The following is a 27461-nucleotide window of genomic DNA, read 5'->3' as shown; positions in this document are numbered from 1 at the left end:
CACTCACCTTCTCTGAACTCTACTTTTTTGGTTGTTTAGCCTCTCAGCCTCCCTGACTCTCCTCCTCTTGCTCCTTCTCGATCTCAGCTGTGCTTTTCTGTATTTGTGCATGTGTGTCTGACTCCTCTGTTGTCCCCTCTCATGGTACCCAGGGAGGCACTAGTACTCCTGTGTCCTAAGCACAGTCCCCTTCCTTGGGCAGACAAACTCAGAAATGGCCCCCATGATCTTTCCCTCCTGGTACTCACCCCCTTATGTAGTCTCCTTGCCATGAGTGTGTGTGGGACCATTGATGCACTTCTAACCAACACCATATAGCAAAAGTGTTGAGATGTCACTTCCATGATTATGGTGTGTACAATTGTGACATCTTGTTGGCAGACTCCCTCCCTTGATGGTTTTGACGAAGCAGGAAGGCACATTGGAAAGGTCTATGTTTCCAGTATAAGACAGGGAGCTGAGGATGTCTCCCCACTGCCCAATAATCAGGAATTGAGGGCAGCCTCTCACAGATAGTCAGCAAGAATCTGAGGCCTTCAGCCCAACAAGCCAGAAGGAACTGAATTCTGCTAACAACCACATGACATTGGAAGCAGACCCTTCTCCAGTTGAGAAGAGACCACAGTCCTGGTCAACATCTAGGTTGCAGCTTTGAGATGAGACCCTGAGCCAGAGGACCCAACAAAGCCATGCGTAGACTCCTGACCCACCGAAGTGGTATGATAATGTGTGTTGTTTTAAGCCACTAAGTTTGTGATAATATTACTCACAGCAATAAATAACCAATATACATCATACTTGAAGCACCCAACAATATGACTATTCAGTTTCAAAGACTGTTTAGATTCAACAGTGTGTGAGGAGGATAACAGAAAACATTTACCCTAACATCCCTTTTTGTGGAATTCCCTCTCCCCAGCACCTTGGACAGTTCACATCCAATCTCAACTTGAACTTTGATAGCTTTGAGAAGCTCAGTGTCATACAAGATAGCCATTCTATCTATGGACAACTCTTTCTTTTTTAAAATAATTATCTTATATCTATGCCACGCTTATTCTGTGCTATTCACTACTCTATAATGTATATGCTTCATTGAAATTATTTCTCACAGTAATTCTATCAGGTCAGTATTATTATTATCTACACTATAAATATGAGGAAACTAAAGCTCAGAGAAGTTAAGCAACTTTTCCAAAATGAGTGCATTAAACAGACTTTAACCCAACTCTGTCTAACTCAAAGTCATATTCTGAACTACTATGACATACTGCTCCAATCTTGTTAGAATGTTCCTCCTTATGTTAAACCAAACTCTTCCTTCTTCTGATACCCCCTTATTGATCCCATGGGAGCTTTACAGGATAAAAATTGTATTTCTCTTCCTCATGAAAAATTTTAAGATGTTTAAAGATAGTTATTATGTTTCCTCTTTCCTTCTTTATTATAATTTTTTTTAAAGCACCCACCTTAAAAACTCAGTATGGAGAGGGATGAATAAGCAGAGGAGTGAGAAATTTTAGGGCAGTGAAAATACTTTGTGTGATACTGTAATGGTGGATACATGTCATTATACATTTGTCCAAACCCAAAATATGTACACCAAGAGCGAATCCTAGTGCGACCTGTATAATAATGATGTGTCAATTTAGGTTCATCAATTATAACAACTGTGCCACTCTGGTGGGAGATGTTGATAGCTAGGAAGGTTGTGCATGTGTTGAGGTAGGGACACATGGGCAGTGTCTGTACCTTTCATTAACTTCTGCTGTGAACCTAAAACCACTCTGAAACTAAAAATCTATTTTTTAAAAAAATGTCACTATACAAACAAACAAATGAACAAAAATCCTTCTATGGGGAATGAAGAGAAACTAGCTAATGGATATGTGGTTTCATTTGTAGTGATAGAAATGCTTTGAAATTAGATAGAGTTGGTGGTTCCACACTTGTGAATGTACTAAATGCTACTGAATTGTTCACTTTAAAATTGTTAGTTTTATGCCATGTGAATTTCATTATATTTTTAAAATTCCTCCCTCAAAATGCATTATTTGTATTTCAAACATAGAAAATGATAAACAGAGTGAAATAATATGGACCTATATATCCAACAACCAGCTTAAGAAAGAAAACATTTTAAATAGAATAAAAATTGTGTTTTTCCACCACATACTACCTTGCCCTCCCTTTCCACTGAGACATAACCACTACTCTGGATTTGGTAGTTCTCACTCCCACGAATTTCTTTATCACTTTCCTTCATACATATGTATCACTGAACAATACATATCATTATTGTACATGTTTTTAGATGTAAATAAATGCTATCATATTGTAGGTATTCTTATTCAACTTCATCTTTCCATTCTGTTTGTGAGATTCATGAATATACCACATTTTCTTTATCCATTCTCCTGTTGATGAACATTCAGGTTATTTCTGTTTGTAGCCATAACAATGAATGCTGCTAGGAGCATACTTACATGTGCCTTCTTATACACAAGTGCAAGACTTTTTTAGGTTATATATCTAGAAATATCTTTAGCTCCACCAGCCATTGCCTAGTTACTCTTATGGCAACCTTCTGAGATGATTCATCATTGTATTTGTCCTCCCTGGAGAAGTTCTGGCTTGTCAGGAACACTGGTACAGGAAAATGAGACGATTGCCTCTTTTTTCCTGGGCAGAATACATCTAGCAGTGGTCTGAGATTGCAGAAAATGTTTTATCAGTCTTATACCTTGTAATCTGCTATTGATATTTTTGTCAGACAGTAAACCTTAAGTATTTTTCACATGAATTATTCTTAAACCAGGTATCCCCAGTCTGTGCCTGCACAAGTTTTGTTTTAAGCCTGAATGCAGAACTTTAGTTCTACCCCTGTTGAATTTCACCTTGTTAGTTTTAGCCAGTCCCATAGTCTGTAGATATATTTTGAGTCCTAACTCTGCTATCCCATCCATGAACTCGATAATCATGCTTTCTGCATCTTCACCTAAATCCTTGATAAAATAGAGGATACAGCCAAAGATGAAGCCCTGTGATTTATGACAAGATGTTCTCAGATGTTGATGTAATCAGCTGCCTGGGTATGGCTGGTCAATTAACCATGATGTAGCTCTCAATTTCCATTCAATCCACAAGAATATCAAGGCAAACTTTGTCAGGGGCCTTGCCATATTGACGGTATTCAGCTGATTTACATAAGTAGCAATCTGGTGGAATATGGAAATGGAATTCCATTTAATATGCCTTGTTCTCAGTGAACCCATGCTAGTTCCTAGTGACTACTGCTTCTCATCCAAGGGGCCATAAACCATTTGAATAGTAATTCATCTTAGGATTTCTATGATGATCAGTATCAAATCCAGCAGGCTGTACAATCTGAAATCCGCTTTCTTTCTACAAAAAATCCAGTTTTTCTCATCTCTAGTCTTTTTGTATCGTTCCCTTAATCATTTCTAAATTGTGGTTTTATGAGCATTTGTACAAGTTTTCTAAAATTCTGGCATAAAGCTTGTCAGGTTTGAAAACTTTTAAAGCCTCTGGGTGACCACTTAAATTTGTTTATCCAGTTTGAGTTTCAAGATTATTTTAACAAAATCGATTTTCTTCCTCTCTGTTGAAAGATCTTGCCTTTTGGTAAAGAAACAAAATACTTGAGTGATTCTCCTTTCTCTTCTCATCTTTAATGTTGCACCAAGTTCCCCAAGCAGTGAGCTTGTCCCTTCCTTGTTCTTCTAATTCAGAACATAGATACTGAAAGCTGTTTTTGTTTTCTCTGGCATTTTTCTTGTCTCTGCTCATTCTGAGTGTTAGCCTGTCTGGCACTATTCTTACAGGCTTATAATACTCTTTTGTATTTGTCCTTGGTTGTGTGTTTCTCTTTCCATCTTTTCTACATAGTATTAATATATTGAATTCATTAAACAGCATTCTGGCTTGCCTCACTGTTATTTCAGAATGTCACCTCATTTCTCTCCTCTCTCTTCAGAAAAAATGCTATTGCTTGTCTACTTCTGAAGGAGATAATGGGGCCCAACATTCAAACAATTGGAAAGCAGCATAATCATCATACATAGATCACCTTCCACGCCAGCCCCACCTCCTATGATTGGTTTCTTCCTCCTTTCTTCTCTTCCCTTCACCCACATGGAGGCAAAGAATAGCAGAGAACCAGAAGGAAATCATGAATTAATGGATGCAAGAGGTTTTTCAGCCTCCTTGAGCTCTTTGGCCCCATAATTGGTAGGGTTTTATGGTGCTAGAGATGCTCACTGGATCCCATGGTCATCTGCTTAAGCCTGAACTAAGAGCTGATTTTCAGAGGGGGAAAACACAGAAGCGAACAAACTCTGCTGTGTTCAGACCTTAAAGAGTCAATCAAATCTAGATTGCAAAATGATAGGAGTGCATCTAAGGAAAGAAACTGGTTGGAATGATTCGTATTCATTTCTTCCCACATTAGAGCTGGGACTTTTCTATAATGGCTTGGTATGTATAATGTTGTAGTACACAGTCCCTTATTCCGGAGACCTGTGAGGCCTGTCAGACCTGGGCCCCTGCGTCTGTTTTCAGTGGCCATGATCCATTGGCAAGAATATTAGAATAGACCAGTTCAGCTGGGGACCACTCCTCACATATCACAAGCTCTTTCCTCTTTCTGAAGCAAATTTCCAGCACTGAAATATGAGAAAAATTACATGACTTCCTGCCATCACCTATGGAAGAAGGATAAGAGTGCTAATGACATAATATACTGTCAATCTCCTTGGCAAAAGAGGCTACATTATATTTTGATGTACATGATGGTGCTCAAATCTAGTAGGTGTTCACAATGTTAGCTCCTCCTTTCCTATAAGCTATATTGTTGTATTTATTTTGTCACTATCTAAATAATTTTTCTGGTCCATTTTTTCTCCAGCACTGAAGAAGTCTGAAGGAAATTTTATAAATTCGGTGGCTCCCAAGTTCTCTAACCAAGCCTTCCACCCTCACCATCATTCAATAAATGCTCAACTCAGACACATTTATATGCCCAAGTGCCTCACATGGCCAATGATTCCTAAGTGCTACACAGATTTGTTCTGGACTTGGAGTCTGAGCCTAAGGAGCAAGACTGAGATAATTTAAGTGCCTCTTGTAACAGAAGGCAACTGGAATTCAATAGAGATAAATGTAAAATATTGAACTATGGAGCTGAACCATTGGCAGGGTAGAATTCTAAATGGAAAGGTTATGGCTGAATGACTAAGCAGGGGAGAACACACACCATACCCAAGGAATTCTTGCAGAAATACAAGTCTCAGGTGGACCCTGCAGAGAACAAGAGACAGGATGTGGTAGAACAGCATGGCCAAAGGAGAGCCACTGGGGCTCAGTAGAGGCCACTGCTGGGAAGTCTCGCTCCTGAGGCAGACTGTCTGACGAGGGACAGAGGGATTTGGCTGGCTGTGTAAAGCTGCCAATTTTTAGCTGCTGTCATGAGCAGTCAATTTTGCTTTTTGTCTGCCAGTCTCCAAACACCAGAAGTAAAACATCTAATGATAACCTGAGGCATTGGCTGTGTCTACTAGGAAAACAAAAACAAAAACAGCCACTCAGGTTGATTAATTCAATCAAATGATTGGCCAAGTTCCATGAAGAGATTGATAGAATCAGTGGTTGACCAAATGGAGAGGTTGAATCAGGAAGCATGATTGATCCCATAACCCCATGCAGATTCAGCCAAGCAAGGCAATGTATTTGCCCAAGAAAGGGTCTCTTGGGTGCCCACAAATTTGTCTTGCAATGAGTCCATGACATTGGCACGGGCCTGAAATACATCTGACATGGTTCTCCCTTTTCCTTCTTTTAAAGTATGTTTTCATACAATTAACAGAAGGGCAGGAATTTGCCTTCTCTTAGATTGGCCACACCAGGAAAAGAAAAAGGGAATGGAGAAAGCCAGTAAAAAGGCAAGTAGATGAACATAGGCTATGAGTCAAAAAGTTTTCAAAGCAGTCAACACATTTCTTGGGACATAAAAATTACTTGCACTATTTTCTGGACAAGATCCATCAACACTTAGCAAACTAGCAACCACCATGAAAGCACTTCATTCCTTAGCTAACGGTTTGCCTATTTCATGTTCCTCAACAGCCTATCAAAGGATATTAAAAGACACACCAGTTACTAGCCTTGAGAACAAAAGAGGTGACACAAGCCCAATTTCTCCCTTTGCTTAGCTTCCTCAATGTCCACTTTGAGAGCCCCCAGTCCCTAATGAAGATGGCATCCATCAATTAAATTAGGGCAGCCTTACAAAGCTCTATAGAGTGTTGACATATGTACTAAGCTCTTTTGGCCCAAGTTCCAAATTCATTCCTCGCTTTTGGCAAGGAGCAGCATGGAGACTTCTGCTGGGAAAACGCATCACTATTGGAATGCATGAGAAAGTCGAACTGTGAGTGCTGGTATTGTCCTCACACACACTCTCCTGCCTTCTATTTTCCAATCAAATATGAACAATCGGGTCCTTTCTGACATGTTGGCTGGGTGATAAAGGTTCTGTCTTACAGCCTGTGTTTTAGCAAAGTGCTTTCTCTAAGGCTCATGCCACCCTTCTCCAAAGTTCACAAAACCCTCTGGAGAAGCCAGGCTTGTTTGCTTTCCTCCATCACTTCAGAAACTGGTGTGTGCTGAATCTTCATTCTTTAGACCAGAGTCACAGTCAGACTTTCTAGAGAACCAGTTGTTGATTTAGACAACGATTAGCAAAAGCATAATTATTAGCTTTAAAAGTGCTCTCAAGGCGATCTGTAAACATCAACAAGCCAAATTGCAGAAATCCCACTCTGCTCTCCAAGCCCCTGACTTCTTCAAGGCACTTGGCAGCTTATGGAAAACGAAATGTACCTGTGTCTTCCCTGGCAGAGGCCCTGGGGCCTCCCTCCTGCTGCCTGCCCTGTCTCTCTGATCACCCCATGCAGGATGGACGGCTGTGAAGTGGGCACCTGGATTCAGACCCATTGCACCAGAGGTTCTCTCATTAGCATTCAGTTGTTATGCTTTCCTGGGGCCTTTTGTGGTTTACAGGATGGGAAAGAAACCCCTCGTCAAGAGGCTTAGAAAATCTCGTGAGTGGTGGTTCTTTATTAATCCACTTAATCAGTAAATTACATAATTAATATATCAAATGGTACCTAGAGGCTCAGAATATTTAAAAATAATGTTATATTGGTTGCACATTTTGATGCTGATTCTAAACATTCCTGGGGACAGCTCCAGAATTTCCATACAGGAGGGGCTTCAGGGTGCAATTTGGTTTGAAGGGGTGAGCTTAGGGAACACATTGAAATTAAATGGTTATTTGGGGTGGTTTTGGGGGAGGGGAGGACAGCTGGAGACTGGGGCCACTCCTGAACACACCTACACACTGATTTCTGAGCCCTTCTGCATTCTTGCTGTATTGAAGCAGGCAGGCCCTGGGAACCCAGATGGCTTTGATAAAGCGCTCACCTCCAATTTTCTCTCCCCTCTGCCAGCTTCTTGTTCTGCCCTTGGCTCTTTGCCTCCCCTGTGTCTGGCTTCCCTCTTCAGCTTTCTACCTGCACCCTTGCCCTTTCCTTCACCACTAACTTTGTTTCAAAATCTATCTCCTCTTTATCTCAGTCTAGTAATAAATGGCTAAAAGGCAGGAATGCCCAAGAGACTGCCATAAACCAGAATTATGACATAGCATCCAAGGCTAAAAGCTGAGCTCACTATTCTAGTTTGAGAGCAAATGTTTTAAATGGTTCGGTCCATAAAGAATCCTGGATCTTAAGAAAATCACAAAAGTTTGGCTTTCTTTTCTTTTTACAAACAAGGACAAACAGGATGACTCTGCCAAGCCAGACATTTTGTTTCTGAGGGTGCTGGCTTTCTAAGAGTGGGCGAGGATATGTTGCTTCTTTCTGGGGCTCTTGTCTTTTTAACCTTTCCCTCCTCATTCCACTCCCATCCCCACCAAAGGTGACATCACAGAACAGAAATGGTGAATCTACAAATGAGGTCAGACAAACTGGTGGAGGATGAAAACAATAGGTTGACCTTTACAAATATATAGTATTGGATTTGAAAGGGCTTGAACCCAGAGATCAGGAGCCGAGGGTAAAGGCACTGAATAATAATGCCACCCACTGGGAGCAATTCCATGTAAGGAAGTTATTTCTCACTGAGATCCGACCCTAGAAAATGTCCTCCCAGGATCCCCTGAGTGAGGGTGCAGGGAAATCGGAACACTTATATATTGTTGGCATAATACTTTTGGAGTGTAAATCAGTGACATGTATCCAAATCCTTATAGACATACATTGACTTTTTTCTTCAGCATTACTTTCTAGGACTTTACCCTCAGAAAACAATTAAGAAAGTACACAAGACTTACTTAAAAGGATGTTCATCAAAGTACTGTTAGAAATACTGAAAAATGATCTATGTGTCCAATAATGATTCTAGTTAAATAAATTATGGTGTATCATACAATGAAATACCATGAAACTACTGAAAAATGAATTACATTTGTTGACATGTTCATAAGGTATTTTGGGTGGGAATGAAAGGCAGGAAGGAAGTGAATTGAAATTAGACTCAGACCTGGCCCTCAAAAAGCAGGCGCTCTGTTAGGGGATGGACAACAGGTAGAATCTTGAAAAGGCTTTCAAAAGAAAAGACAAGACAATCAGATCCTGGTTGATTATTTTGTGTTGTTTCCACAAAACTCCTTGCTGCTCTATACAAGGTCTAAATTACTCAGCCTCAAGCAGAGAAGGAAGAAGATAAAGAAGACTACATTAGCTTGGGAACATATCCCTGAATAAACGAGAGTTCATTATGGACTCTTAGTACATCAAAATCCAATTAATTCATTAGCTCTGCACTTGCATTTTTATTCTTTCCCCCTGGCTGCCAGCCTTTTACCCTATGATGTAGTTTACTAGCAACCCCAAAATGGAGTGAGTAGGGGAAATAAAAAGGAGATAAAATCCAAATGAATCGATTTGCTACTTGTTAAGTACGATGGACGTGAGCGGGTGGTGAAGGCAGAGAGGAGTGCTGACAACACGGTGTTTGTGAGGCTCTGGCAGAGGCCCCGCCTTGCAAGAGAACAGCGTGTGTGGTGCACATGGGCCCTGAGTAGAAGGTGAGTGAGGGAGTCCGTGTGTAGTCCTTGGAGCTGTAGGGCCCCCAAGCCACATGCTGCCTGCTGCAGATTTTTTGGGATTGCCAGTGACAAAGGGGGTTCAGCCGGAAGGGGATCTTCCTCTTCTGACTGCCTACCCTTGAATTCTTTCTTTTCAGAAACATGACTCCTACAGTCACCACGGAGTCTTTGAGTGACATGAAGTCTCCATGTCATGGATGGCCAGGCAGCTGCTGAATGAGGTATGCTCATGTTCTGATTCCCCCAGATTAATCAACCTTACTCCCGCCCTCTATTCCATCCCTCTGCAATCTCCTACTCACTTGAATATCATAAATCTACATTTTTTTGTCCACAAGGAGAAAATAAGTCTTATAACTTTAGTCCCTAGACTGTTACTTTTCAAAGTACTCTTTAGGGAACAGAAATAGAATGCATCAAATCATGTCTGCAGCTCCTGTCCCTACTGAAATGTGGCACATCTTGTGTGCCATCAGCCCCCATGGCCTTATATTCTTTTCCACAAAACCATTACTCATGTTTTTCTTTTCTGCCCTGTTTCCCTCAGCCTGAGTTGCATTTTTAAAAATGGTATCTCAAGATCTTTAAGCCACCTACAGTGGTTACCCTTTTATTAGTCTTCCTGTTCAAGCCTTGGCATGAAAAATTTAAGACCTCAGATCACCTAAAAATCATGTGTGTATAATTACGATTAATTTTATTTGGAACAATATTTAAGTGTAAATTTCCTATGAGAAAAGAAGAGCCTGAGATGTGTGCATTGGAAAAGGAAAGGTGGCCCAGGTCGAGGCATTTCCACTGGACCATCCACCAAGCGAGTCCCTGAGAGCTGACAGTGCTGCGGGCTGATGGGCTAGCATGTGCACAATGAAAGTTCATCCTAGACAGAAACAGCCTTTTGGGGCTGCCTCCCAGGAGGCCACAGAGGACTGTGATGATTGACTTGCAGCAGAACCTTGTGCCATCCCCCAAGCAGTCAGGTGATGTGCTATTTAGAAAACACCTCAGAGCCACAGCAACGAGGAAATGATGGTTGAAGCATCTGCGGGTCTAACATGGCCATGGGAGGAGCATCTCTGTTGTGATGTTCATGTCATATCAAGAACTCTTTCTATCTAAGGTGGAAAGTGTGGTCTGGTGGAAGAGAGTGGGGAGTGAGAAGGAGGAACCTGGGACCTCCGCCCCTGTGTGCCCTGCACAAGCCCCTCCCTGCTCTGGAACTCATTTGCCTCTCCTATGAAATTGCAAGAGAAGTAGGGGCTTTCTAAGCACCCCCCCCCCAACTCCTTGATCATTCTAGGAATCTCTGATACTTTCATGTGAATGAAGTGGGATGGACATTCTTAATGAGCTTCTGCCAGTCTCATAATTCCTGTAGTTTAACTTCAAAGAAAATCAAGGAAAAAAAAAGACTGGAGAAATTAATGATGATAATGCAGTCTGGGCATTTCTTTATTTCAATTTTCCTGTCATCCTCATGTCCCTAAACCAGGGATAACAAGTTAGCAGGTATATTCCTTTACAATAACATAAGTCTGCCAAAATATTTTCAAGTTTCTTGTTTGACCTTGCTGAAGGCAACATAAGCTCTTACAGCTGACAGATCATCTCAAGCCCAAACCTCTGTGGTCCCAGATCAAAGTCCCACTCAGGTCCAGCTGTGGACAGGCAGGTGCCCATTCAAGGACTGCTTTTCAGGTTTCTTTTCATATACTATCACCCTCATATAGTAAATATTTATTTAGCTGTCTGAAGTATAATGATAGATCACTGCTTTTCTCTCTTTAAACATACAAGCCTAACTGCTGTTTTTTTTTTCTTTTTCTTTGATAGCTAGTTTCTACCTGTTTCATGTAATTGTTTAAAGAGCTTTGGGTTCATGAAACAAGCTTTGTGGGCATTGCTCAGCAGTCAATTTGTTCTCTTAATAGCTCCATCCCTTCCCATAGGGAAGATCCTTCACTTTACAAGAGGTGCTCAGATTTGAAATGATCTGTCTCCTTCCATCCATCAGTCCTTTGCACCTCTTGTCTGCCTCTTTGCACTATGTGCTCTCCCTTTGCATGGGTCCTTCTGCTTATTTCACTCTCTGAGGATCTGGAGCCTGTTATCTGGTGTATCCAGTCCTCTGCCTCCCATCCAATCCTGGATCAATTGCTGGAGCCCTGCAAGTCACTTCATCTCTGTTTACGGTTTCTACTGCAAGGCACAACGCAGAGAAGAGCAATGTGCTGAGGCTAGAGTTCACAGGAACCCTCTTCTTAGGGACTTGAGACTCTTGAAGGAAGCCATAATGGCTTCCAGATAGATGAAATGGAATGCAATGGAGGCAAGGCAGTTTCACTCTCCTCAGTGCACACTGCATTGAAAAGGAAGAGCTTGCCTTCATTTTGATGCCAAGACTAAGGAAAAGTTCCTTTGAAGGGTTTCTCTCTCTTGCCCTGTCCACTTTTTTTTTAAGTAAGAGGCTTTTTTTTTCTTGTCTCCGTATTTTTATTCTACTTTCTATGCAGGGACTGCCAAGGAAGGGCCCGTGGTTGGCCAGGAAGGAGAGGAAACACAGCACTGAAAGTGAGGATGAGAGAAGGCAAAGCAAGCCAATAAGTTAACCCTCTAGGAGATGGCAAAATGCTACCCAAAGGGCTAGGAAGAAAGTTGCATCTCATTTGCACTTGCTGTGGACATCCCATTTTTCTCTTATTTAATTAGAGGCACATGTGTTGAACACAAGAGATAAAGACATCTGCAGACAGGTCTTCAAGAGCGCTTCAAGAATGCTCTCCACCAGCCCTCCTTCTTCCCCACCCCTTCAGTTTGACCAGCAGAGGGCTGTCCCATGCATGAGCATCCTCCCAGCATCCCAAATTGTGTCCACAAAAGAACCAAAGATTCAATGCCCAAATATTTACTAAGGACAACTACTGTTCCTAGCTGATGCCGGGCAAGGTGTATACAACAGGATCTCTGCTTTCAAGCAGCTGACGATATAATTGTTGGGACAAGACAGAGACAAATGAAACAAAGAAAACCAGTGTGAAACCATATATCAGTCTGTGATGAAATTTGTGGTTTTTGCAGTTTTGTTTTGACCGGTACTCACAGAACTGTCAGCGATTGATAAAATGTTTGCCGGTGATATCAATATGTCATCAAAATTAATAGCACACCATGGCTGAGCTCCATTTATTCACTCATTCAACAAGTACTTATTAAGTACTTATTCTAATGATATTTTTGCATTTGCAAAGAGCTTTACAGTTTGTAAACACTTTCACAGTGACTTATTTGATTCTTATTAGGCAGACAGATTTACAGGAGATGGACAATGAGACTCAGAAAGGTTAAGTAGTTTTCCGGGTTACCAAGTTAATAAGCCTGAGATCCAAGACTGTAGCTCTCTCTGGTCATCTGTGTACCCTCTTCCAGTCCACCCCTCAGGCTTAGCCATAAACAATGGCTGTACATTTGAGTCAATATGGTTAGCTGGCGGCCAAGACCTTATGCATCCTACCCACCCCTCCTTCACATACAATTATGGATAAAAAGGCTTTCCTTCAAGTTCTATAAATAGGAGTCCTAGGAATTCCATCTATAGGTTTTGTATAGATCTGCACATACACACTTTCCTGGCCCTTACACTCTGCTTCTTTCATCCCCGCTCCTTTTGTGTGGAGAAGACCAAACTGCTGATTTGTGATCTTTGTGAATATCTCCAGAGGCCCAGGATGAACTTTACAAACCCACCTCAATTTCAGGCTGAGGGGCAGGGTCATTTGCACAACTCTCTCCATCTTTCTCACCCCTCAAACTCTGATTAAAATGGTAATTGAGGGCAGTTGGGGTGGGGAGGAGAAAAAGGAAACGGAGCTGAGCTTTTATGAGGCTAAAAAAGGCAGCTGCTTTCATTACCACTTGGAGAGGGTGTGTGTGGGGGGTGTTCATGTATAGGGTTGACATAAATGATATGACATGAATGGATTTTATTAATTTAGTCTATGCCATAGCTGACTATACCCCCAAAGACTAGGATACCAAGATTGATATGTCAAGATTCCCCACAAATCAGAGTGAGGGTGCCTTTTCGTGTATCAAGATTTATCTTTTTCTCTCTTTCCTCCTTCTTTCCTTTTTTCCTCCCATTTTTCCCCTTTCTTCTTTTGTCCCTTCTTCCTTCTCTCTCTTTTTCTTTACAATGTTCCCCCTTTCACAAGTCTATTCCTTACAGCACAAATGACTCCTTTTACAAAGGAGTCATCAAAATTAAATTACATTCCAGACTCCATTGCAAAATACAAAACTCACTACCAATATCTCCAAATACTTCAATAGTGTTTTTTCTCCCACACCTTTCCTAAATAGAAACGTCTCTCTTCACATGATACCAGAATCTCCAGGTTTTTTCACTGGAGGCTACTCCTTCTCCTCTTAAGACCCAGAGTTAGAGTTGACATTCCTTGAGGTGCATGTAGATTGATGTAATTTACTGTCTTCCAGACCCACCTCCATTTAGAATTGTGGTACTCTCTACTCTTCATCCAGCCCCATTCATCATCAGAGTTGGCTGTAACCCATCTAACACCTCAACCTTAAAGTTTCTCTACCTTCTGAACTAAAAACCTTTGTCCGCAACTCATCCTGGAGACCCATGACCTTGGCTCAGTTGAGAAGCTATCATAACATGGGACTGCTCCACCTTTAGAATGTTCACTTTGTCATATCACTCTCTGACCACCTCTCCTTCTCCTTCTCTCTCTTTTAGTGCCTTTTTCAAACCCATCTTCTTTTGAATCTCAGTAAGAATATAATTCTGTAGTTAATGTTTACTGGAAGATTTTTATGTGCCAAACCCTGTGTGTATATTATCTAATTTATCCTCACAACAACTCTATAGATGTAGGTGTTATTACTATCTCCATATTACAGATGAGGAAGCCTCAGCTTAGAGCAATTTCCTCAAAGTCACACAATTAACAAATGTGTTAAAAAGCTGGCAAGTGCCCCAGAGCTTATACTGCTAACCTGTATGCTAAAACCCTTCCATTTTTCCTACTCCATTAAGTCACAGATAACTCCACTTCCTCTCCTATCCACCCTGAAAATCTGGATGCATGACTTCACCCTCCATTTAGCCACACCTTTGCATTTTTCACTCCATGTCCTTCTCCTGCTGTCACCCCACTAACCTCCAGGCTTGAATTCATCCAACTACCTGCATGTTTTACTCCAGCCCTGGGCGGATGAGCCCCCAGATTCATACTTGGGTTGAAATCTAATGTCAATGCCACTTTACTTGTGTCTTCAGAGGCCAAGCTCCAAAAAGAGCATCAGGCAGATTAGTGACTGTCAAAGGCAACCCTGGCACAACCACCAGAGTCCAAGTGAAACTTTATGTAGGGATATGCATGCCTTCCATGGAACCAGGCCTGTTTGCCCTGAAGGAAGTAGCCACCAATAAAACAAATATGGAAACAAACACCCTACAGTGAAATGTAAATTCGGTGGAAACTTCATGATGCCTGCAGTCTCATGAGAAGCACCCTCACCCTCAGCAATCTGTGCTGTCTGAGCACCTTCTACACCTGGACTGGACAGGAGCAAAGATTATGGGCCGCTACTGCTGACAGCACTGATGTGCACTAACGCTAATGAGCTCACACCAAGGTCAGCAGAACGACCTCAGCCTGAACCTACTGCCTCAGTTGGCTTAAAGAACAGCCACTGCCATTTCATTCATTCACTCATTCATTCATTCAACAATTTCTTGAATGTCCTGAGCTAAGCAGTGAGGATACCATAAAGAATATGACACTTACATCTGGAAATATTTAAGTTCTTTAGTAATCAAGACTCATTCCTATATTTACTGTCAGAAAACCACTTATGATACCAGAAGAGGCTGAGGTATTTTAGTACAGAATGGGCCCAAAGAAAAAAAATGGACAGATAATGTCCCTCTTGATATTCCTCTCGATATTTTCTTTTTTTTTTTTTTTTTTTTTTTATTATACTTTAGGGTTTTAGGGTACATGTGCACAATGTGCAGGTTTGTTACATATGTATCCATGTGCCATGTTGATTTCCTGCACCCATTAACTCGTCATTTAGCATTAGGTGTATCTCCTAATGCTGTCCCTCCCCCCTCCCCCCACCCCACAACAGTCCCCGGAGTGTGATGTTCCCCTTCCTGTGTCCATGAGTTCTCATTGTTCAATTCCCACCTGTGAGTGAGAACATGCGGTGTTTGGTTTTTTGTCCTTGCGATAGTTTACTGAGAATGATGTTTTCCAGTTTCATCCATGTCCCTACAAAGGACACGAACTCATCATTTTTTATGGCTGCATAGTATTCCATGGTGTATATGTGCCACATTTTCTTAATCCAGTCTATCGTTGTTGGACATTTGGGTTGGTTCCAGCTCTTTGCTATTGTGAATAGTGCCGCAATAAACATACGTGTGCACGTGTCTTTATAGCAGCATGATTTATAGTCCTTTGGGTATATACCCAGTAATGGGATGGCTGGGTCAAATGGTATTTCTAGTTCGAGATCCCTGAGGAATCGCCACACTGACTTCCACAATGGTTGAACTAGTTTACAGTCCCACCAACAGTGTAAAAGTGTTCCTATTTCTCCACATCCTCTCCAGCACCTGTTGTTTCCTGATTTTTTAATGATGGCCATTCTAACTGGTGTGAGATGGTATCTCACTGTGGTTTTGATTTGCATTTCTCTGATGGCCAGTGATGATGAGCATTTCTTCATGTGTTTTTTGGCTGCATAAATGTCTTCTTTTGAGAAGTGTCTGTTCATGTCCTTTGCCCACTTTTTGATGGGGTTGTTTGTTTTTTTCTTGTAAATTTGTTTGAGTTCATTATAGATTCTGGATATTAGCCCTTTGTCAGATGAGTAGGTTGCAAAAATTTTCTCCCATTCTGTAGGTTGCCTGTTCATTCTGATGATAGTTTCTTTTGCTGTGCAGAAGCTCTTTAGTTTAATGAGATCCCATTTGTCGATTTTGGCTTTTGTTGCCATTGCTTTTGGTGTTTTAGACATGAAGTCCTTGCCCACGCCTATGTCCTGAATGGTATTGCCTAGGTTTTCTTGTAGGATTTTAATGGTTTTAGGTCTAACATATAAGTCTTTAATCCATCTTGAATTAATTTTTGTATAAGGTGTAAGGAAGGGATCCAGTTGCAGCTTTCTACATATGGCTAGCCAGTTTTCCCAGCACCATTTATTAAATAGGGAATCCTTTCCCCATTTCTTGTTTTTGTCAGGTTTGTCAAAGATCAGATAGTTGTAGCTATGCGGCATCATTTCTGAGGGCTCTGTTCTGTTCCATTGATCTATGTCTCTGTTGTGGTACCAGTACCATGCTGTTTTGGTTACTGTAGCCTTGTAGTATAGTTTAAAGTCAGGTAGCGTGATGCCTCCAGCTTTGTTCTTTTGGCTTAGGATTGACTTGGCGATGCGGGCTCTTTTTTGGTTCCATATGAACTTTAAAGTAGTTTTTTCCAATTCTGTGAAGAAAGTCATTGGTAGCTTGATGGGGATGGCATTGAATCTATAAATTACCTTGGGCAGTATGGCCATTTTCACGATATTGATTCTTCCAACCCATGAGCATGGAATGTTCTTCCATTTGTTTGTATCCTCTTTTATTTCATTGAGCAGTGGTTTGTAGTTCTCCTTGAAGAGGTCCTTCACATCCCTTGTAAGTTGGATTCCTAGGTATTTTATTCTCTTTGAAGCAATTGTGAATGGGAGTTCACTCATGATTTGGCTCTCTGTTTGTCTGTGATTGGTGTACAAGAATGCTTGTGATTTTTGTACATTAATTTTGTATCCTGAGACTTCGCTGAAGTTGCTAATCAGCTTAAGGAGATTTTGGGCTGAGACAATGGGGTTTTCTAGATATACAATCATGTCATCTGCAAACAGGGACAATTTGACTTCCTCTTTTCCTAATTGAATACCTTTTATTTCCTTCTCCTGCCTGATTGCTCTGGCCAGAACTTCCAGCACTATGTTGAACAGGAGCGGTGAGAGAGGGCATCCCTGTCTTGTGCCAGTTTTCAGAGGGAATGCTTCCAGTTTTTGCCCATTCAGTATGATATTGGCTGTGGGTTTGTCGTAGATAGCTCTTATTATTTTGAGATACGTCCCATCAATACCTAATTTATTGAGAGTTTTTAGCATGAAGTGTTGTTGAATTTTGTCAAAGGCCTTTTCTGCATCTATTGAGATAATCATGTGGTTTTTGTCTTTGGTTCTGTTTATATGTTGGATTACATTTATTGATTTGCGTATGTTGAACCAGCCTTGCATCCCAGGGATGAAGCCCACTTGATCATGGTGGATAAGCTTTTTGATGTGCTGCTGGATTCGGTTTGCCAGTATTTTATTGAGGATTTTTGCATCAATGTTCATCAAGGATATTGGTCTGAAATTCTCTTTTTGGTTATGTCTCTGCCAGGTTTTGGTATCAGGACGATGCTGGCTTCATAAAATGTGTTAGGGAGGATTCCCTCTTTTTCTATCGATTGGAATAGTTTCAGAAGGAATGGTACCAGTTCCTCCTTGTACCTCTGGTAGAATTCGGCTGTGAATCCATCAGGTCCTGGACTCTTTTTGGTTGGTAAGCTATTGATTATTGCCACAATTTCAGAACCTGTTATTGGTCTATTCAGAGATTCGACTTCTTCCTGGTTTAGTCTTGGGAGGGTGTATTTGTCGAGGAATTTATCCATTTCTTCTAGATTTTCTAGTTTATTTGCATAGAGGTGTTTGTAGTATTCTCTGATGGTAGATTGTATTTCTGTGGGATCAGTTGTGATATCCCCTTTTTCGTTTTTTATTGCATCTATTTGATTCTTCTCTCTTTTCTTCTTTATTAGTCTTGCTAGCGGTCCATCAATTTTGTTGATCTTTTCAAAAAACCAGCTCCTGGATTCATTAATTTTTTGAAGGGTTTTTTGTGTCTCTATTTCCTTCAGTTCTGCTCTGATTTTAGTTATTTCTAGCCTTCTGCTAGCTTTTGAATGTGTTTGCTCTTGCTTTTCTAGTTCTTTTAATTGTGATGTTAGGGAGTCAATTTTGGATCTTTCCTGCTTTCTCTTGTGGGCATTTAGTGCTATAAATTTCCCTCTACACACTGCTTTGAATGTGTCCCAGAGATTCTGGTATGTTGTGTCTTTGTTCTCGTTGGTTTCAAAAAACATCTTTATTTCTGCCTTCATTTCATTATGTACCCAATAGTCATTCAGGAGCAGGTTGTTCAGTTTCCATGTAGTAGAGCGGTTTTGAGTGAGTTTCTTAATCCTGAGTTCTAGTTTGATTGCACTGTGGTCTGAGAGACAGTTTGTTATAATTTCTGTTCTTTTACATTTGCTGAGGAGAGCTTTACTTCCAACTATGTGGTCAATTTTGGAATAGGTGTGGTGTGGTGCTGAAAAAAATGTATAGTCTGTTGACTTGGGGTGGAGAGTTCTGTAGATGTCTATTAGGTCCACTTTATGTAGAGCTGAGTTCAATTCCTGGATATCTTTGTTAACTTTCTGTCTCGTTGATCTGTCTAATGCTGACAGTGGGGTGTTAAAATCTCCCATTATTATTGTGTGGGAGTTTAAGTCCCTTAGTAGGTCACTCAGGACTTGCTTTATGAATCTGGGTGCTCCTGTGTTGGGTGCATATATATTTAGGATAGTTAGCTCTTCTTGATGAATTGATCCCTTTACCATTATGTAATGGCCTTCTTTGTCTCTTTTGATCTTTGTTGGTTTAAAGTCTATTTTATCAGAGACTAGGATTGCAACCCCTGCCTTTTTTTGTTTTCCAGTTGCTTGATAGATCTTCCTCCATCCCTTTATTTTGAGTCTATGTGTGTCTCTGCACGTGAGATGGGTTTCCTGAATACAGCACACTGATGGGTCCTGACTCCTTATCCAGTTTGCCAGTCTGTGTCTTTTGATTGGAGCATTTAGCCCATTTACATTTAACGTTAATATTGTTATATGTGAATCTGATCCTGTCATTATGATGTTAGTTGGTTATTTTGCTCGTTAGTTGCTATAGTTTCTTCCTAGTCTCGATGGTCTTTACAATTTGGCATGTTTTTGCAGTGGCTGGTACCGGTTGTTCCTTTCCTTGTTTAGTGCTTCCTTCAGGAGCTCTTTTAGGGCAGGCCTGGTGGTGACAAAATCACTCAGCGTTTGCTTGTCTGTAAAGTGTTTTATTTCTCCTTCACTTATGAAGCTTAGTTTGGCGGGATAGGAGATTCTGGGTTGAAAATTCTTTTCTTTAAGAATGTTGAATATCGGCCCCCACTCTCTTCTGGCTTGTAGAGTTTCTGCTGAGAGATCAGCTGTTAGTCTGATGGGCTTCCCTTTGTGGGTAACCCGACCTTTCTCTCTGGCTGCCCTTAACATTTTTTCTTTCATTTCAACTTTGGTGAATCTGACAATAATGTGTCTTGGAGTTGCCCTTCTCGAGGAGTATCTTTGTGGCGTTCTCTGTATTTCCTGAATCTGAATGCTGGCCTGCCTTGCTAGATTGGGGAAGTTCTCCTGGATAATATCTTGCAGAGTGTTTTCCAACTTGGTTCCATTCTCCCCATCATTTTCAGGTACACCAATTAGACGTAGGTTTGGTCTTTTCACATAGTCCCAAATTTCTTGGAGGCTTTGTTCATTTCTTTTTATCCTTTTTTCTCTAAACTTCCCTTCTCTCTTCATTTCATTCATTTCATCTTCCATCAGCGATACCCTTTCTTCCAGTTGATCGCATCTGCTACTGAGGCTTCTGCAATCTTCGCGTAGTTCTCGAAACTTGGCTTTCAGCTCCATCGGCTCCTTGAAGCCCTTCTCTCCATTGGTTATTCTAGTTATCCATTCTTCTAATTTTTTTTCAAAGTTTTTAACTTCTTTGCTGTTGTTTTGAATTTCCTCTCGTAGCTCAGAGTAGTTTGATCGTCTGAAGCCTTCTTCTCTCAACTCATCAAAGTCATCCTCCATCCAGCTTTGTTCCGTTGCTGGTGAGGAACTGCGTTCCTTTGGAGGAGGAGAGGTGCTCTGTTTTTTAGAGTTTCCAGTTTTTTTGGTCTGTTTTTTCCCCATCTTTGTGGTTTTATCTACTTTTTGTCTTTGATGATGGTGATGTACAGATGGGTTTTTGGTGTGGATGTCCTTTCTGTTTGTTAGTTTTCCTTCTACCAGACAGGACCCTCAGCTGCAGGTCTGTTGGAGTTTACTAGAGGTGCACTCCAGACCCTGTTTGGCTGGGTGTCAGCAGTGGTGGCTGTAGAACAGCGGATTTTCGTGAGACCACAAATTCAGCTGTCTGATAGTTCCTCTGAAATTTTGTCTCAGAGAAGTACCGGGTTGAATGAGGTGTCAGTCTGTCCCTACTGGGGGGGTGCCTCCCAGTTAGGCTGCTCAGGGGTGAGGGACCCACTTTAGGAGGCAGTCTGACCGTTCTCAGATCTCCAGCTGCGTGCTGGGAGAACCACTACTCTCTTCAAAGCTGTCAGTCAGACAGGGACATTTAAGTCTGTGGAAGTTCTTGCAGAGTTTTTGTTTGTCTGTGCCCTGCCCCCAGAGGTGGAGCCTACAGAGGCAGGCAGGCCTCCTTGAGCTGTGGTGGGCTCCACCCAGTTCGAGCTTCCTGGCTGCTTTGTTTACCTAAGCAAGCCTGGGCAATGGCGGGCGCCCCTCCCCCAGCCTCGCTGCCGCCTCGCAGCTTGATCTCAGACTGCTGTGCTAGCAATTAGCGAGACTCCGTGGGCATAGGACCCTCCGAGCCAGGTGCGGGACACAATCTCCTAGTGTGCCGTTTTCCAGGCCCGTTGGAAAAGCGCAGTTAGGGTGGGACTGACCCGATATTCCAGGTGCTGTCTGCTTCCCCTTTCTTTGACTAGGAAAGGGAACTCCCTGACCCCTTGCGCTTCCCGAGTGAGTCAATGCCTCGCCCTGCTTCGGCTCGCGCACAGTGCGCTTCACCGACTGTCCTGCACCCACTGTTAGGCACTCCCTAGTGAGATGAAACCAGTACCTCAAGCAGAAATGCAGAAATCACCCGTCTTCTGTGTCGCTGGGGCTGGGAGCTGGAGACCGGAGCTGTTCCTATTCGGCCATCTTGGCTCCACCCCTCTCCTCTAATTCTTCCTCTCGATATTTTCTGAAGACTGTACAGGAGAGGGAGAAGCACCTTTGATGTGGGTCACATCAATCAATCAGTCAATCATAATGGGCATTATCATCCATCTGTGGTGTTTGTGTTTACTTCAAGTACAAAAGTGCAGGCTTATTATAAGAAACTTAGAAAACATAAAAAAATTGAAAGATACGTATATCATAATATAATTACATGTAACAGAATAACATATACATTACGTATAGAGAGAATATGTATATATTCCAACATTTGAATTTAACTATTTTATCATTTTGGTGTATTCCCTTCCAGTATGTTTGTCTCATTCATATCTTTCTCTAAAATAAAATAAAATAAAATAAATTCATCCATATGCACTCTAGATGCCATATGAGTAGAGCTCATATCCTTTCACCCTACCTAGCCTCCCTAGCCGTGATTTAGAATTTCCCAAGTGACTTTCTTTTTCGTCCAGGGAGACATGCCTCAAGAGAAGGAGGCTTAATTTTAATATCTTAATTTGAGAAGATTGACTGTTAAATACCTTGCGATTCATCCTGAAGCCAAATGCATTATATATCATTTTGTTTGCATTTGTTGGCAGTTTTTAGTGGTCCAAATTGATCCTCTGATTAGCGTGCCTAAGCAGGCGTTGACCATAGAGGTATTTCTTTTTTTTTTTTTTTTTTTGAGACCGAGTCTTGCTCTGTCCCTCAGGCTGGAGTGCAGTGGCGCGATCTCAGCTCACTGCAAGCTCCGCCTCCCGGGTTCACGCCATTCTCCTGCCTCATCCTCCCGAGTAGCTGGGACCACAGGCGCCCACCACCACGCCCGGCTAACTTTTTGTATTTTTAGTAAAGACACGGTTTCACCATATTAGCCAGGATGGTCTCGATTTCCTGACCTTGTGATCCGTCCGCATAGAGGTATTTCATACTCCCTGTACTTGTGTACAAGTGTGTGTGTATACACCCTCCGGCCACACTCCACCAGCTACTCTCTGACTTTGATTAAGGAAGAAATAAGTTTGTGTCACCTGCAACCTACCTTCTGTTTTGTACCAGTAAAAGATTCTGCCCTTGCTAGGGTTGTGAGCCCACCCTCCCTCAGAGCCCTGCTGCTTTTCCAGGAAGCAGGGAGGTGAGGTATGGAGCTAGCACTGCAGCAGCTGTGTCGGAGAGCAGGATGGTGGCTGAGTAATAAAGATCCTGGCTGCTGTTTTCTGGAGGGAGAAGGCCTGGCTTGCTAAACAAAGTAAGATGGAAAGAAGTAACAGGGGAGTAGCTTGTCACACCCACCCAGCCTGACAGCCCGACAGGTGAGTTAGCAAATGCTACATTATAAGGAATTGCAAGCTATTTTCTGCAAAGTGGGCAAAGACTCTGGGATTAACGACTGTACAGCATGATAGATGTTGCTAAAGAAGGCCATAAATTACCAGCCATAAACCTGGCAAAGCTTATCCGATTGTATGTTGCAATCTGGGGCACTGGCAGATTTCCAGCACGGCTGGGGGTGGCAGGGTGGGCGTGGGAGTTGATGCAGAAGCTGGCAATGCATACTCCTGGCCGTAGGGTACAGATGGTGAGCTTGGCAGATGTCCAGAATTGGAGGCTGTGGAGGCAGCAATGCTACTGGATGAGCTCTGCCTTCTCTGAATGGCAGCCCTTGGTCAGAGATGCTAGAAAAGCCCACAATAAGGCTTGGCATGAACAATTAAAATAAAAACAAAGAACCTCAGTCTTCTTCCCATTTCCTAGGTATGGGATGGATGGCCAAGGGGGCCTTTCCTTGGATATGAATTGTGAGATCAAATCCCAGTTGTTTTTTTATCTCAGGTCTTGAAGAGGAAGATGAGAGGTGGTGGGGGTGGGCGTGGAGAGAAGACCTGGGATGATGTCTGCTCCCAACTTCCTCTGTCAGGGATCCTAAACCTGGTTAAGTGCTGTGGATCTAAACTGTGACCATGACAAGGACCTTCAGGCCATTACCATGGCCTTAAATGATGACCAATCTCCAGCCAGACCCAAGTCCAGTTCTTGCATTCCCAAAACCTTCTCCTTTCTCCCCACCCTGGGTGAAATGAAAAGACATCCCCTCCCCATTGTCTTTTTCTGCCTGTTCCTGTGGTTTTAAGAAAAGGTATAAGGTAATCAAAGTACAGAAAAAAGAAGAAGAGAGAGAAAAAAGAGGATCAAACGAAAGAAAAGATGAGAGTAGGGTCAAAGAATCACACAATTTCCTCAGGTCTTTCCCTCCAATCCCCATTACCAAGAGTTGCATCAAACATGACACTGATTAACTGCTAGTGGGAGATATGCAGCAATAAGATATGGAGCTATCTTCTACCTTCTTCCCATCCAGTACACACTTGTACACACACACACACACACACACACACACACACACACAAACTTTTTATACACATACTTTTAAAAAAGTGTCTGCTTACCAAATAACGAAGATCAGACTCAACAGTTAATTGTTCCCCTCCTTTCTTTCCTCTCCTATGGTGCAGAGGGCAATACACCTAAGCAACACTGATCCTTGTGTGTAAGGACTGCAAAGCAGTGAAGGCATGCTGCTTCCTTCCAAGTGCTGATGGTCACAGAGGCATGGAAGGCAGATCAAAGGCCAAGAAAGCACATGAGCTGAGTTCTGCATGAAGATACAGGGTCAGAAAAAGTTTGACTATCAGCCTATGTATTTACTGAGTACCTATTAGATACTGTGTCAGCCATTAGGGATTCAGTGGTGGACAAAATAGATGTAGCACATTCCTCATGGAATTTAGTAACTAAGCAGTCTGCAGAAGCCATTGGTGCTACTGACCAAGTATCTCTTGCTCTCTGCTTTCTGGAGGCCTGGCAGGATTGCACTTTCTGGCCCCTTTAGGTTTGCTGGGGCCATGTGGCTTGTGAGTGGAGGTGCACCGTGTCACTTCCAGGACAAAGCTTTATTTCATTGCCAATGTGAGACCTTCCCAAGCAATATTCAATTTGGTGGCTGTTCTAACATCCTGGGTCCCTGAGAAACTAAAATAAGCAGAGTCTGCCAGCTAACTTGCAATGGACAGGTGGCATGAACAAGCAATAAACTTACATTGTTTAAGTCACTGAGCATTTGGGAGCATTTTTCACTATAGCATAACATAGCCTGTCCTGACTGATATACTCCTAACAGGGACCAACACCTTTATTGAGAATCCACTATGTGCAAACCTTGTGCTGGGCACCGTGGTTGGATAGAAGCATTCATGGGTACTAATCTCTACCCTCAGACTGTCACAACCTGGTTGAAGAACACACGAGGAACATGCCAACCATCATTTTTAGCACATAGACACCCAATAAATGTATTGGTTGCTAATAGGAGTCTATCAGTCAGAGGCTAAAGATGAGTAGAACTCAAAGGAGAGAGAGAGAGTGCCACAGATTGGGTAGTGAGGAAAGACTTTGTGGAGGTTTGGACTTGAGTTGGGCCTTGAAGGCTAGATTGAGTGTAACCAGGTAGACAGCAGTGCATAAAGCATTCCAGGTGGCAGACAGCCCACACCACAGTGCACTGGGGGACTGTGTATGACGGGCTTAGGAGGCAGTTGGTAAAAGTTGCTGTCCCCACACAAGCAGTGAGAAGGCTAAGTGGTGGGGACCGCACTGCTAAGTTGAACCAAGCTGGAGCCTGCAGATGCTGGTGGAAAAGTCATCCTCCTGGGAGCTGTGGGGGCAAAGGAAAAGGTGGGGCAAAGTAGATGGCCCAGGCCTGCTCTGCTAGGGGCTGCGATTCGAGACATCCTCATGTCGGGAGCTGTGCCTCCAGCCAGCAGCCGTTTTTTCCCCTCATTCTTTGCAGAAGGTAATAACCTGTCACCAGAGCAAATGAAGTCTGATTTACATGAAATTTAACGCTAAGCATTTTACTTTATTCCCTGGCACTGCAGTGGCAGGATGGCAGTGCTGGCATAGCCGGGCCTGCTGTGTGCAGCTGCGGGATTTCACTGGATAGAAGTTTAAAAAGAAATTACTTTTCTGTGACAGGGTCTATCACCATGGGCAGGGGGGTCTCAGTCAGCTTGGCAATTTCCCACCTGTTTTCCCTGAAAGAGATGCAAAGTCAGGTGGAGAGAATTTGAGCAAGGTGGGAGGAGAGGAGGAAGTGCAGTCAGAAGTCTATTCAGTATTTCCGGGCGCTGGTGGGTGATCCTTACCTCACCATGACAGTGACTTGAGTCTCATAAAGCAGCATTGGTACCACCCTTGCACAGGCCATCATGATTGCCATCTATCACCAACGATCAGAAATATTCTTTCAGGACCAGCCCTGACTATGCTAGGCACAGCAGCTACAAAGACAAGGCCACTGCCCCTAAGAATTTATTCTTAGTGACACCAGCTACTCACATAAAAGCATGATCTTTCCCCACCTCCATCATCTTCCCACCACATCAACCCAAGCTTGTAAAGACTTCATAAACTTTACTATCCTTTGCTAAATGTTCACCCTTTCACTTAGAATATCTCCATCCTGTTTATTTTTTGAGACTCTGCATAATCCTACTTCATTTTTGAGACACTATTTTTTGAGATGCCACATCTTCCATGAAGCCTTCTTCAACCCCCAAACCAAAATAAGGCTCCCCTTCCTCTGTGCTCCCAATTCATACTAATTACAACTTATTTTAGTGCTCATTACTTCTCTACTCTGTGTATGATAATTGAGAGGCATGTGTTTTCCCATCACTGGACTCTGTAAAATCCTCAAAGACTAATATAAAGACCCTGGTAATTAGCCAAAGGAGGGCCATCCATTCTTTTTCAAGCATGCCCCCTGGGGGTTTCAATTCATTCCCCCACACCATATGCAGGGTGATTAGATACCCTGTGTTATTCTCATCTGGCAGGGAAAGGGAGTTCATGCAGCAGGGTAAGCATATATAGGGTAAAAGACGTAGGCTACAGAGAGTCTTGAATCTCAGGCTAGAGAGTCTGGATCCAACTCTAGAGATAATAGGGGCCCAGGGAAGAATTTGGGGTAACTGCCTTCAAGTAGTTCAATAACTTCCCCTACAGTTTGTTGGGCAAGTTATGTCTTGTTGCTACTTTTCTTTGTCCTTGGGATCCGTGTTTTAGGAGTTTGCTAGGTCTGGGAGTGAAGTCATTTCTTTTTCTTGACCAAGTGACCTGAGGATTCCCTGGTCACCCTCTTGGGCCATGACAGTTCCATTTCTGGGATCTCCCTGCTGCCTAACACACAACAGACAGTCAATTACTCTTGCCATGATTTATCTGAGGCCACACTGGAATCTTCCATCTTCACTAGACATCTGACACTGCCCCACACAAGCCTTGGTCAGTGTGGGTGCTCAGGAAGTAGAAATGGCTTGGAGGGCTGGGGGTGCGGGTTTGGGAGCGAGGTAGGGAAAGGGGCTGGCAGCTATCACACTGACCCTTCCTGCCCCTGTGAATAATGCCATCTATAATATCATTTCTGTGGAGGGCCACGCTAACCGTCAGAGTGTTCAGAATCTGTGGTCTACCCATTGGCCTTTCCTGCACTGTATTTGATGGTCCAGCTGCAGTAGAGCAGCACCAGGAGGGAAATCTACTGCTCCAAATGCTATATTCCAGAGCCTATTAGAAATGAGTTTCACATTTTTCTGCAGGGAAAGATTATCCATGCCATTGCTCATGCAGATAACTAAGAGTGGGTTGTCAATATCCTACATATTAACTGTGTGACCTTGAGCGAGTTATTTCACCTCCCCAAGCCTCGGCTTCCTCCTCTGTAATATAAGGAGGAAATTGCTTTGAAAAGTTGTTGAAAGCAGAAAATGAAGACCCAGCCCAGGGCCTGCCATGTGCTGGATGCTCAATATATGTTAGCACTTGTTATTAGTAGTGAATAGATCCAGACCTCTCGGGTCTGTATTTGTGTGCCTGGCTGAGCAGGGCTCGCCTCACAGTGGAGTTTAGTAGGTTCCACTTGTCAAATGAGGATGTGGGTGTGAGGTGGAGCGGGCGGGCCTGCCGGGGGAACCTGGATGCATTCAGGGGAGATCTGGGGACAGAGAGGGAGGGGTGAGGGCAATTTAACTACATAGATAACCAGATAATAGCAAGAT

The 27461-nt window shown here is 42.6% G+C and overlaps 1 protein-coding gene and 1 long non-coding RNA gene across 2 annotated transcripts in view; one reads left to right on the top strand and one right to left on the bottom strand.

Annotated features, from left to right (window-relative positions):
- TNR (tenascin R) overlaps positions 1 to 27461 on the bottom strand; it is a 443154-nt gene that overhangs the window by 249983 nt on the left and 165710 nt on the right. The window lies entirely within an intron of this gene.
- On the top strand, positions 66 to 10940 carry LOC105740574. Its single transcript, XR_001116614.2, has 2 exons — positions 66 to 717; positions 9328 to 10940. It is a non-coding gene; the product is annotated as an uncharacterized LOC105740574 (long non-coding RNA).

This window comes from Nomascus leucogenys, chromosome 12, assembly GCF_006542625.1.
Source record: "Nomascus leucogenys isolate Asia chromosome 12, Asia_NLE_v1, whole genome shotgun sequence".
Taxonomy (NCBI): Eukaryota; Metazoa; Chordata; class Mammalia; order Primates; family Hylobatidae; genus Nomascus; species Nomascus leucogenys.
The sequence above is the reverse complement of the archived record's forward strand: the minus strand, read 5'-3'. Positions and strand labels throughout refer to the sequence as shown.